Source organism: Diceros bicornis, chromosome 26 (assembly GCF_020826845.1).
Source record: "Diceros bicornis minor isolate mBicDic1 chromosome 26, mDicBic1.mat.cur, whole genome shotgun sequence".
NCBI classification, from domain to species: Eukaryota; Metazoa; Chordata; class Mammalia; order Perissodactyla; family Rhinocerotidae; genus Diceros; species Diceros bicornis.
Window position 1 is genome coordinate 31,371,001 of NC_080765.1, and position 11,900 is coordinate 31,382,900.

Below are 11,900 nucleotides of genomic sequence, written 5' to 3' on the forward strand. Positions count from 1 at the left end.
AAAATACAAATACCATATGACCCGGTTATTCCGCTACTGGGTATTTATCCAAAGAACTTGAAATCAACAATTCAAAGACACTTATGCACCCCTGTGTTCATTGCAGCATTATTCACAATAGCCAAGACATGGAAGCAACCCAAGTGCCCATCGACTGATGATTGGATAAAGAAGATGTGGTATGTATATACAACACAATACTACTCAGCCATAAAAAGGACAAAATCATCCCATTCACAACAACATGGATGAACCTTGAGGGTATTATGTTAAGTGAAATAAGCCAGACAGAGAAAGTCAATCACCATATGGTTTCACTTATATGTGGAAGATAAACTAACACATGGACAAAGAGAACAGATTAGTGGTCACCACAGAACAGATTAGTGGTTACCCCAGTATAAGGGGTAAAGGGGCACATTAATACGGTGACTGACAAATAATAACGTATAACTGAAATTTCACAATGTTATAAACTATTATGACCTCAATAAAATAAATAAAATAGATAATATCAACAAAAGGATAGAAATTATAAAATGGAACCAAAGAGAAAGCCTGCAGTTGAAAAAGACAATAAATAAAATTTAAAAACATCTTTAGAGGGTTTCAACAGAAGATTTGAACAGCCTGAAGAAAGAGCTAGCAAACTTGAGTATAGGTCAATTGAGATCATCCAGTCTGATGAGCAAAAAGAGAAAAGAATGAAGAAAAATGAACAGAGCTTGAGGGACCAGACATAATTTCTTACTGAGTCTCTGGGCACAGTAAGAATCCTGGAGATCTGGCAAAGCACAACTGGAGATGAGAGTCATGGACATGACCTGGTTAGGACAAGAAGATCCAGGCCCTGGAGATGGTAAAGAGGTAGAAAACTAGATATCCTCCAGAAACAGTGATGTTCTCATTTCAAAAGAAAGGGGAAATCCTAGCCATCCATGGTTGCCTTGTCAGTTCCCAGACTCCACCTTCCTTCCTCTGATTTCCCCTTCTGAGCAGGCAGAACTCAGAGAGGAGAAAGGAGCCATGAGAATCCTAATTTCCTAAATTCCCAAGACATGTCATTCAAATTTCCCAACCCATCCACTAGGAGGGGCCCAGGCCAGCCCACATGCTCATGCAGAGTGCTCTGGCCAGATCAGGTGCAGCCCTCTCCTCCCCAGGGAAAAATTCAGAGGAGACTCATATCTGTGTTCTACAGGTGAGAAAATGGAGATTTGTAGTGCCGTATAATTAACTTATTCTGTGTTTTTCTAATTATTTATATAACTTCATCCTTTCCAGTACTTTTCTGTGTTTCTGTTTGTGATATTTTCTATTAACCTGTATTCAAGTTACTAATCCAGTCTTCTGAGAGTCCACTCAGCTAAACTCATCTTTTGAGTTCTTCATCTCAAGTTCAGTTTAGGTCTTCTGTTCTCAAATGTCCAATTGATTTTAAGAGATTACTATTGTCTATTAGAATTCCCTATTTGTCATTTCCAATAATTTCATTTTTAACATATTTATATTTGTTTTAAATTCCTTTTCCTCTAACTCCAATATCTGGATATTGGTGGGTCTTCTGGTTTTGTTTGTTGTTTTGCTGTTTACTATTGATCACAGTCCCTGCACTTTGCACAGGATATATTTTTGATTGTGTATCAGACATTGTGCTCTGCCTACTTCCATGAGAGGAAATCAAAGGTGCACAGAGTGGCTGGTGGCTGGGTGATTGACACGCAAGCACAGGTGGGTAGGGATTTCCCCATTCTTTTGAAATGAATGTCATTATTTTCAGAGGACAATTTGCTGCTCTTCTCTCACTCCCATGGCCTGGATCTTCTTGGCCCTACTGGGTTCTGTTCACAAATAGAGACTGAAGTTGTTTTCCAGAGAGAGGCTGGTCCTTCCATCTTTTAGACAGATAAGTGCCCCTTCACCTCTTTCCAATCAGCAGTTGAGCCACATTGGGGGTGAGTTTCAGCTCATTTTAGAGTCAGCCACCACTGGTTTCCAGTGCTCACATGTTTACTGTGTTCATTAGAGCCTCTCCCTTTAGTTAGATTTGTCTCCTATGCTCTCTGGGACTGCAGGTGGTTTACGCAGCCTTGTCACCCTGATCTCCAGTATCACCTGCTGTCCCAGGGCTGGTGCTAATGTCCTGAGGGGAATCCAAGTAATATGTTAGGGGCTCTTCTAGATTCCACCCCATCCCTCCAGCCCACATCAAAATCCTGCTCATTTCCTTGTCTTCTAGTAGGATCCTTCTGCCTAGACAAAGCCTGATCCTCCATGTACAAAGAACATTCCCCAGGTATGAGAAGGCCTGTGACCTTGTTCACAGAGCAATGGCTCTTCTCCCTGTGAAATTGTAGTCCAGCTGGTCGTCTTTACTTCCTTCCATAGCCCTCTCATGTTCTAAAACCTAAATTTGGTAATGTTTCCTTTTTTCCACTTGTTGCCATGCCCCTCCTGTCTACACCCCACCTGGAAGCAGAAGTTCCACCCACTTTGCTAGGATCAAACACCACCATCTTTCCCCTCAGCCCAGCACAACAACCATTTGTGCTCAAAATAGATCCTCCCACCTAGAGAACAGGCAAATGCCACAGGGGAGAGGATGGTGTGGCGCGGGGCTCACATCATCGTGCGTCTCTTTTCTCATGGCAGCCCTTCAACTCCTGGTTGGGCTGGTTTTTCTCCACTGTCTTCATTCTTGTTTTATGTATTTATTTCAGCTTTTATAGCTGCTTGTTTTTGGAGAGTTTGTCTAATACAAGATGATACTCTGTCATAGATAAAACTGGAATGATTTTACCCTGTTGTTTTCATAAAAAAAATAGATGTATGTTATTTTTATGGAGAGAAGCATTTAAATAGAATTTTACCAGCAATACTGACTGTCTCTGAGGAACAATTCTCCATCATCACATTAAAATGAATCACGTTAAATCCTTGACGCCTTCTCCTCAGAGACTAGTTAGAAAATCTCTATTTTCTTTTCGGAGACAGGTTTATAACAGACGTCTCTTAGGTACTGTTTTAGATCCTCTTTGCCTCCCCTCTTGTTTCACATGTTCTTATAGCAAACAGAACTGCAAGGCTCTGATGCACTTGATGCAAGTGCAACCTAACGCACCTCGCATTTTGTCCCTCTGCCACACGCCTCCCACACTCATCCTGGGTATCTGTGTACAGGCTGAGGTGTCAGATGTCCTCTGTTCAAAGTCCACTCACGCAGAGTCAGGGGTCTCTTAGTGCGACTGAGTGTTTGCTGTCAGTGACTGTGTGTCTTCAGTCACCGTGTGATCTGTGTGTGTGGTGGGTTGTTGCTAGGCAGTGTGCACGGGTTTTTAGTGTTTGTTATCAGAAGGTATACAGTCATTCATTTGTGTGTGTGTGTACTGATGTTTATTATGGTTAGAGACTTTATGGTTGTGTGATATCTAGATGAATGTGAAATAAATACATATGTGTGGTCAATGTTTGTGTGTGGTAAGAAGGTGGATTAATATTGTAAGACCTGAGAATGTGTGGTCAGGATGTGCATATGCGGTCAGAATGGGTGTTTTCTATCACTGTTTTTGTGTGGTCACAAGGTATATGGGCACTTGGAAAATCTGTGTGTGTTTTCAGTATTTGCATGTGGTTACAGGGTGTATGGTCATTGTGGGGTGTGTGTGTGTGGCTATGACGTGGTGAGGGAGCGGTAGTGGGAGATGCATTGTAAACTTGCCCAACTATTTAACAGTCACCTACATCAGAATCCCAATTTTTCCAGCAAATTTCAAGAGATTCTCTGAGGGGCCTGGAGGGAGTGCTGGGGCTAAGAGATGGGAGAGTATTTGTTTGTAATGATAGAAGAACAGAGTGGAGAGTATATGTTCAGGGTTTGTGTATGTGTGTATGTGGGCAGGGGTTGAGAGATCTGTGTCTCTTCCAGGTGTTTATTGGCACTGGTATTTGTGGAGGGGTAGTTTTAGGTTTCAGGGGTGTGGAAGTGTTGTATGTTTGTTTGGAGGCTGTGCAAAGCTATGTTTGTTTCCAAAGTGTGGAAGGGTTGTGTGAATGTGTATGTGTGGTTGCTCCTATGTGAGTGCAGTGGCCTCAGTGGGTTGTTATAAGAAAGAGGTGTCAGAGTCACATGCCAGTCTCTGAGGATGCCTGCTTCTTTATCTTTGAGGAGAAAGAGTAAAGGTTTATGGAATTACTCTGAAAATTTTTAGAAAGAATTTATGCTCAGGCCGAATAGCCCAGGAGGTTCCTCATCTGACTGTCCCTTGAGAAGAAGGTCCAGCCCAAGGTTTGGAGGCTGAGAGCCTGAGTCTGATCCCTGGGGAAGGTGTGGGGTCACTGGGTAGGGATTGGCAGTCCCAGCTAGTCAGGCTGCACTTCAGAGCTGGGCTGCATTTCTAGTGGCAAAGATGGGCAGCAAACAGAAAGAAAAGCAGGAGCTTTAGAGTCTGTGCCAGGGCAGACAGGGTCCAAAGAAGCCAGGGCCTCCTTGAGTTTAGGGGTGCTGGAGCTCAAGGTGGGTGCAGCACTAGGGACAGCCAGACTAGCCCAGCAGGCGCCAACAGACCACAGTGGATTCTAACAGGCTGGCTGCCAGTCTCCAGTCATCTCCTCTCCCCAGAAGTCCCGCCTCATTATTGAGAGCTGCAGTACCCGCTTCCCTGCTCCTTTCACTCCTTCATAACAGCAATTCATTGTAATGACTGTGCTGTTTGCCAGGGAATGATGCAATGCATGCTTGACATTTCATAGCGTTACTTACATCTTAAATAAAAAGGATGACCAAGCTATACAACAGGAATGTCCAAATAAGTCATCACCTTTTACTTTGAAGTATTTTAAAAATGTGGATCTGGTGATCCTCTGAACTAGGAGTCAGAAGATTCGAGCACAACTGCTACAGAACAGCTGATGAAACTTGGAGGAGGCCTCTCCATCTCTGTCTGGGCCCTGGTTTCTGATTCATTCATTCATTCATTTCACGAATAGTGATGGAAAGCCTATACTCTACTAAGCATGAAGACATCATGGTAAGACAAAACACACACAGCCCCTGCCTTTATGGGGCTTATAGTCTAGTAGAGCAAACAGATTTAATCAAAGAACTATAGAATAGAAGTATAGCCACAAACCGAACTAAGGTCTCAGAAGGGAAGGACCAGGATTGTGTGAAGATTATTACAGAGGAACTGACTTCTTTTCAGGGATGAAGGCAGCTGTCCCTAAGAAGGTCCTGCTTTTCCTGAGACCTGAAGGATAAACAGGAGTCACCAGGTGACAGGTGGGAAAGAGCATCCTGGGTGGGAAGGAGCAGCGCAAATTCTTAGAAGTTTCATGGACAGATTACAAGCCCCTGAAAGGGAACACCAGACCAGGGCTTGGGAGCAGGTGGATACTCAGAGAAGTGTATCTAGGGAACAGAGTGGGGAATAGGGAGAGTGAAGGCGAAGGAAGGAAAGTGAGAATAAGGGCATGTTATCCAGATGTCCACACACTGAGAGGATTTGGAGTTTAATCCAAAGGGATCTCTAGAGATCCCACTAGAAAGCAACTCAGAATTGTCTGCCCAAGGGACAGAAGGGAGAGGCATTTATCCACCAGATCCTGTGTCCTATTGGTTGAATGTTGTTCCATGATGAGCAGGGCTGGAAGCCAGGGATGTGTGAATCCTATGAAAACCTGCATGGAACCATTTGCCAGAGCCCTGGCTGGAATCCAAGTGAGTGTGAGAAGAAGTAAGGGAGGCGACGAAAAGTTCCAACTCTCCCCCAACCTGGTGCCCAGTTTTGGAACATAATGCAGGCCCAGCTGGTGTGGGAGGGAATGCAGCAGGGACTGGGGCAGTGAGGGAGACTGCTCAGGGTCACCTCCCCATAGGGCAGGCTGCAGGCTAAACCTGCCTAATACCAGCCTTCTCTCCCAGAAGTCACCCCATCAGTGACAGACCCGGAGGCTCAAGCCAGCAACCCCAGGCAAAACGGGAGGTACCCACCTTCCCAAGTGTGATGGCCCCTGCAGAGCTCAGCCCGAGGGAGGTCGCAGGGACCTGAGGAGCTCAGGGAACCCCAAACCCAGGATTCCTGCCTTTCTGTCCCCTCCACTCTGGGCCCCTTCACAGAGTCACTCCAGCCTGGGCCATCGCTCCCTCTCCACCCACCCTAGGCCGGCTCCCCCTTTCCTCCTTGCTTCCTCTGGTCTCTGCTTCTCTCTATTCCTGTCCCTCTCTGTCTCCTCCTGTTACTCTCTAGGACTTGATCACCCTCCCATACATCATTCACCGTCTCTCCCCCGCCTGTCTCTTTCTTGTCTCTCTCCCCAGGCCCTCAGGCCCACAGGCCCTCTGTTCCGCTCCAGCCCTGTCCAGGACCACAGGGCACAACAGCCCCCACATCCCCTCCCTGCCATGTTTTGGCCCAGGCTCTGCTTGCAGTGAATGAGAATCTGGTTTACAGAGTGTGCTCATGCTGAGATTTACTGCTGTGCTGCTGTTCCCAGCCACTCCTGGGCAGCGTGTGCACAGTCAGACCTTGACCCCTTGGTGTTCTGGCCTCGACCCCAGAGCAGTTGGGGGGCTGGCTGCTTCCCCTTGCTTGGCAAGAGGGAGGGCCCTTCAGGCTCCAGGGGCTGTTGGGGCAGAATGGATTCGATTGGGGCACCTGGAAGGAGCCCGATTTTTCCACCCCAGCACCTTCTCCTTGGTTTGTGTGTGTGTGTGGGGGGGTCCCATGCCATTGACCTCTGCCTTGCCCATCCCTCAATAAGGAAATTGTGGGAGGATTGTGGGAGCTCATGGGACTTACCAAAAAACTCTGCTGCCATCAGCCCTCCACAAAGCCTGCTTGGACTTGGTATTTTGGGGGGCTGCTGGCAAGTTGAGAAGGGCACAAAACCTGGATTACTGCAGGGCCTCCTCACTGGTCTCCCGGAGCCACTCCTGGCCCCTCATCCATTCCGCACCATCAGAAATTGGCCACTTCCTGGAGACGGATATCTGTCTCTCTGATCATCAGACACCCCTGGGACCGGCATGCACCACGTGCTCAGCGAGTATTTATTGATTGAACAAACACAACCATGGCCAGATCTAGATGTCGGATGTGTCCACCACCCCAGAAGGATTTCTTGGGCCCCTAGCAGGCAATACTGCCCCCAAGGAATAACCTTTCTTCTGCCCCATCACTGTGGTTTTTGCCTGTTTTTGAACTGAGTGTACGAGTCACACTCAGCACACTCCCTGGGGTGAGTCGGTTGGTCCTCCGAGAAGCAGATGCTGATCCTGAGTTCAAACTGTAAAGGGTGTAATAGGGGTGACAACAGGAAATACAAAAGCGGAGGGGCAGGATTGGGCAGGGAAGCATCCAGAACATAGGAAACTGCCATGGCCTGTTTATGATGGCACAGGGTCCTCCCTTCAAAAGGATTGTCCTGTAAGGCAAAGAGATTTGGGGTTATTTCGATGTGATTGTATTTATTCCTGTATACATTTGTCTTCTATAATATATCTGTGGCTTCTGATGAACACTTTAGTGTGTGGCTGCATCTGTGTGTTTATATTGAATGGAAAATAACTGTCTTCAGGTCTCAGCTGTAGATCTCTGAACTCACACATTCTCAAAATTATCTTTTCCTCCTTTAACTGGTAGGACCTGAATTTTGATAGAAAAAAGTGTGTGCGGGGGGTCTCTTTGCTTTATCTTTTGAAGCAGAGATTGCAAATCTCTGGGCCTGAGCTCTTACACTCTTAGTTTAATTGAATGTACTGCAGTGACCGTCTTCTGATAATCTTCTGTGTGGAGACATTTTCATCTAAACAGTGAGAATGGTGAGTGCCAACATGTCCCAGCCATTTTGCAAGACACTTTCATTATGCACTTAATCTTGTCTTCCTCACAATGACCTCAGAAACCAATATCACCCCCTCACACACACGACGGGGCTGAGGCTCTGAGTACGCCCCACTGAGAGTTGGTATTAGGGGCTGAGACAGCAGGAACACAGGCAAAGAATCTGGATACCGCGTGGTAAATTTGGGGAGATGCAAAGCTGACAGTTAGGGGTGGTGACTAGAAGATGCAGGGATGTGGTGAGAGGGGTCCAGCAGGGGAGGTTCCTGATCAACCCTGAATGCCCCGGGAAGAGTCTGACATGCTGAAGGCCAAGGCAGCTGCTCGGCTGATCTAGAGCCTGTCTTCACGTTTAGTCTCACTGGGGCACAATCAACTCAAGCAGACAAAGGATCTGCAAAGAGCCAAGTTACATTTCCAAACTTCCAGGGCTTTTTTTCTGTCACGCAGATCCAGAACTTTCGGAAATCCAAGGGAAACAAGAAGATTTAGATTATGAACTAAGGGCTCTACGGCAACAGTGACATTTTGATGAGGATAATTGCATTGCCCACACCGTGTGATTTGAAATGCCCACACCATGCAGTAGTTCTGCGTGGACCTCACGCTGCCTTCACACTCCCTGCTCAAGCTGATGCCCAGCTGGGTATGGCCTTCCAGCTCCATCTAAGGAAGCCAACCAACTCCTGCTGGGCACCTCCTCAATTCTTCCTTCTCTTCACAACCTCCCACTTCATCCTGGTGAGATTCACGTCGCCCTCTTTTGTTCTCTGGGGCCCTTCACTGCTGCTTCCATTATGGTGATCACAAGATCTTTAATGGAAATGTCTCTCTCTGCTATAGGACACCTTAAACCCTTGAAGTTAGGGGTGTGCCTCACCCCCCACAGAGCCTGGCACATGGTCTCTGTACAATGTGCATCTGCAGAACTGCTCTTTCTGCCTTTCTGTCAAAAGCCTTTTTCCTTCTATACAAGAGATACTTGCTCCCCAGCTCAGTATGGGGAAATTAACGGCCCACTCCATGTATGCCCTGAGAAACTTGAGGAACATTACAGTGACCTCAGCCAGGTTTACGCTTGCATTGCAAAGCTCTGGAGTGCTATCTCTATATCTTCTCCAAAGACTCAACAAGAAAAAAGATGAATATGTTCTACAAATCAGCTCATAGTGTTTAGATCATCTTACCAATCGGTAGAGGTGGAGGCAACGGTTGAAGTTTCACAGGCCTTCAGTGTGAAGGAGATGCGTGCGGCCCAGAGCCCATGGGGATGGCAACGCCGGGTGGTTTTTGAGTGGAGGAGGCCCTCTTGCCTCCATGATGACCTGTGGAACAGAAAGTTAAAAGTACCTTGATGTGGCAGACACAAGCACCAACACCAACAAAAGCTGAAACCCACTGAAGTGGGGGCAGCATCTGGCACCCTCCCCTTCATCCAGTTCCAAGAGAGCAGCATCAGTGCCAGACCACTCTACCCCTCCCACTGGGGCCCATGGAGAGCTTAATGCAGTTATAGAAGCCAACGCAATAAATTATTGTCACCACACATGTCTCTGCCTGTGTCAGCAAATCTTAAGCCAAACAGCTCAAATGAACAGCTTTTCTTAGTGGAAGGTAAATATTGTCACCAGATTCACCTTGAAAATTCTCTGCTCTGCATTAAGAGGGATAGGGCTGTTCAAAATGGCTAGAAATCTCTAGTACTGTTTCCTACAATTTCTCAGTTCTATGTTTCTTGGAGGGGAGAGAGTGCTGAATCATATAAGAAATTAACCCAGGGTTTAAAAGAAAAAAAATTCTTCCTTAGTCCTTAATGAAAAAAGGCATTGTGGTATTAGTACTTGAAACAGCAGTGAACAGCATGGAAGAAGGCAGAGCTCAATTCATGCAGTGAACACAAAGTCTCAAAAGTCAAATTATGGTCATGACTTAGTCGCAAAACCAAGTCTTGATTTGCTGAGGAAGATTCGCCCTGAGCTAGCATCTGTTGCCAATCTTCCTCTTTTTGCTTGAGGAAGATTCGCCCTGAGCTACATCGGTGCCAATCTTCCTCTATTTTAATATGTGGGTCACCACTACAGCATGACCGCTGACAAGTGGTGTTAGGTCCGTGCCCAGGAACCGAACCCAGGCCGCTGAAGCAGAGTGCACTGAACTTAACCACTAGGCCACGGGATGCCCCCACCAAGTCCTGATTCTTGATGTCCCAATTTCTATCTGACTTCAACGTAGCATGTATACTTTGAATGATGCTCTTAACAATTTCATTAGTGCATTCAAGTGATTTGAGGTTATTCTTCACCAAAACATATAGAGATTAGTCATATTTACTCATGAATTTTACTTGTGTTTTTAGAGTGTGATCTAGGAAAAAGAAGGGATTTTTACCTTAAATTTATGTGCTTTGTTTTCCCTCTTTTTTTCTTCAGCACATTTCTTTGCTTCACTGATCTATACAAATATGTAATAAAGTATTCAGAATTCAAAAATATTAATTATAGCAATAGCAAAATCTATCTCCTGTGGGTAAGTCCTTACTGAAATTAAAAAGGGGTACTTTACATATAAGATGCTTGCTTTAAATTTAGACTGTTAAACAACGTAATGAAATGGGACACTAGGATGAAAGAAGAGACAGCAAAATAAGTGAACTAGAAGAAAGTGGAAGCACTTCAAGGTGAAGCCATGAAAATAAAAATTAAAGGATGATTATACCTTCTGTTCATAAATGGCTATTTTTTTTTTCAGTTCTGAGTTTTCCTGCCTGCATTTCTTTATCCTCTCAGAAAGGTGATCTAAATTAACTAAAAAGAGAGAAAAAAACATTTCTAAGATTATTACTAAAACCAATAAAATTGAATTACCCCAATGTGTCAACAGCAAAGCCACATTACTGGCACTATGAGCGTAAATAACTTTTTAGCACGACTATGATCCCTGAAAAAAGCAAGTTTCAGTTAGTGGCACCTAAAATGTAGGAAACAGATATGGAAGTCAGAACCCTATTTCAATGAGGTTCCTATTTAATCTTTTTTCAAAGATGAAGAAACACAATGAAATGTCTTAGCCTAACATCTCATCATTAAGCAGTATTCTTAGAAAATGTGAACCGTTCAAACAGCCCTGTCATCACCAGAGGAGAAATAAAGAAAAATCAAGCAACCTATGTACTTATATTCTGTCCTCCAATTATCAAATCAAATAAATACATCAGTGTAATTGCTTAAAAAACAAAAATCAAAATGAAAAAACAAAACACTTGACTTCTTCCAGGTTTCATCCCCTTCCACCCACCCTTTAAAACTTCCCAGAAAGATCCTTCTAAATGTCACTTGACTGGCTACTCAAAGGCCTCTAACACCTTCCTGCTGCCCAGCAGATTCCTTTCATGAGAACCAGGGTTGGTGGCTCAGGAGGACAAGGTCTTTGGAATCAAACACACTTGGGTACAATCTCGGCTTTGCCACTTGGTCATTAGAGCACCTGGATAACTCACAATCTCTCTAAGTCACAAGATTTATCAACACAAAGATGCAAATATTACCACCCGCCACATAGATAAACAACATGCTTGAAATACACATTACAGGTGGATAACACATATAAAACACCTCGAGCACAGCCCAGCATTCCAGAATCTTCTGACAGGCATTTAATTCTATTGTTTGACCGCAAAGTACAAACTTATCATTCTATTTGCACAATGTGAGAGTTCTGCTGCCCTGAGGTCACACTTCTCTATACCACCAATGCTGCATTCACCATAAGAAACACCAGCATTTGAGGACCTACTGTGTGCCACACAGCCACCCTGCTTCTCAACAGAGAGCATCACTTAATCATCTCAGCCTATGAAGCCCATGCAGAATTCACTAGCCCCACTTTGTATCCTATTCACTTCTACTTATTCTCCACTGGCCTTAGAGGCTCCTTTTACTGAAGACTCGTAACACATGGTTTACACCTCTGTTGTGGCACACACTTTGCCTGGCAATAGCTAGGTTCTTTTCTAAGCCTTAAGCTTCTTGATAGGCTCATATAGAATCTTGATCATCTTTA

General features: G+C 45.0%; 1 long non-coding RNA gene across 1 annotated transcript; it reads right to left on the reverse strand.

Moving 5' to 3' along the window:
• Window positions 1-7,129: 7,129 nt before the first annotated feature.
• LOC131422585 (uncharacterized) lies at window positions 7,130-10,294 on the reverse strand. Its single transcript, XR_009224105.1, has 3 exons — window positions 10,230-10,294; window positions 9,029-9,166; window positions 7,130-7,422 (listed from the first exon to the last, which is right to left on the reverse strand). It is a non-coding gene; the product is annotated as an uncharacterized LOC131422585 (long non-coding RNA).
• Between the last annotated feature and the right edge of the window lie 1,606 nt (window positions 10,295-11,900).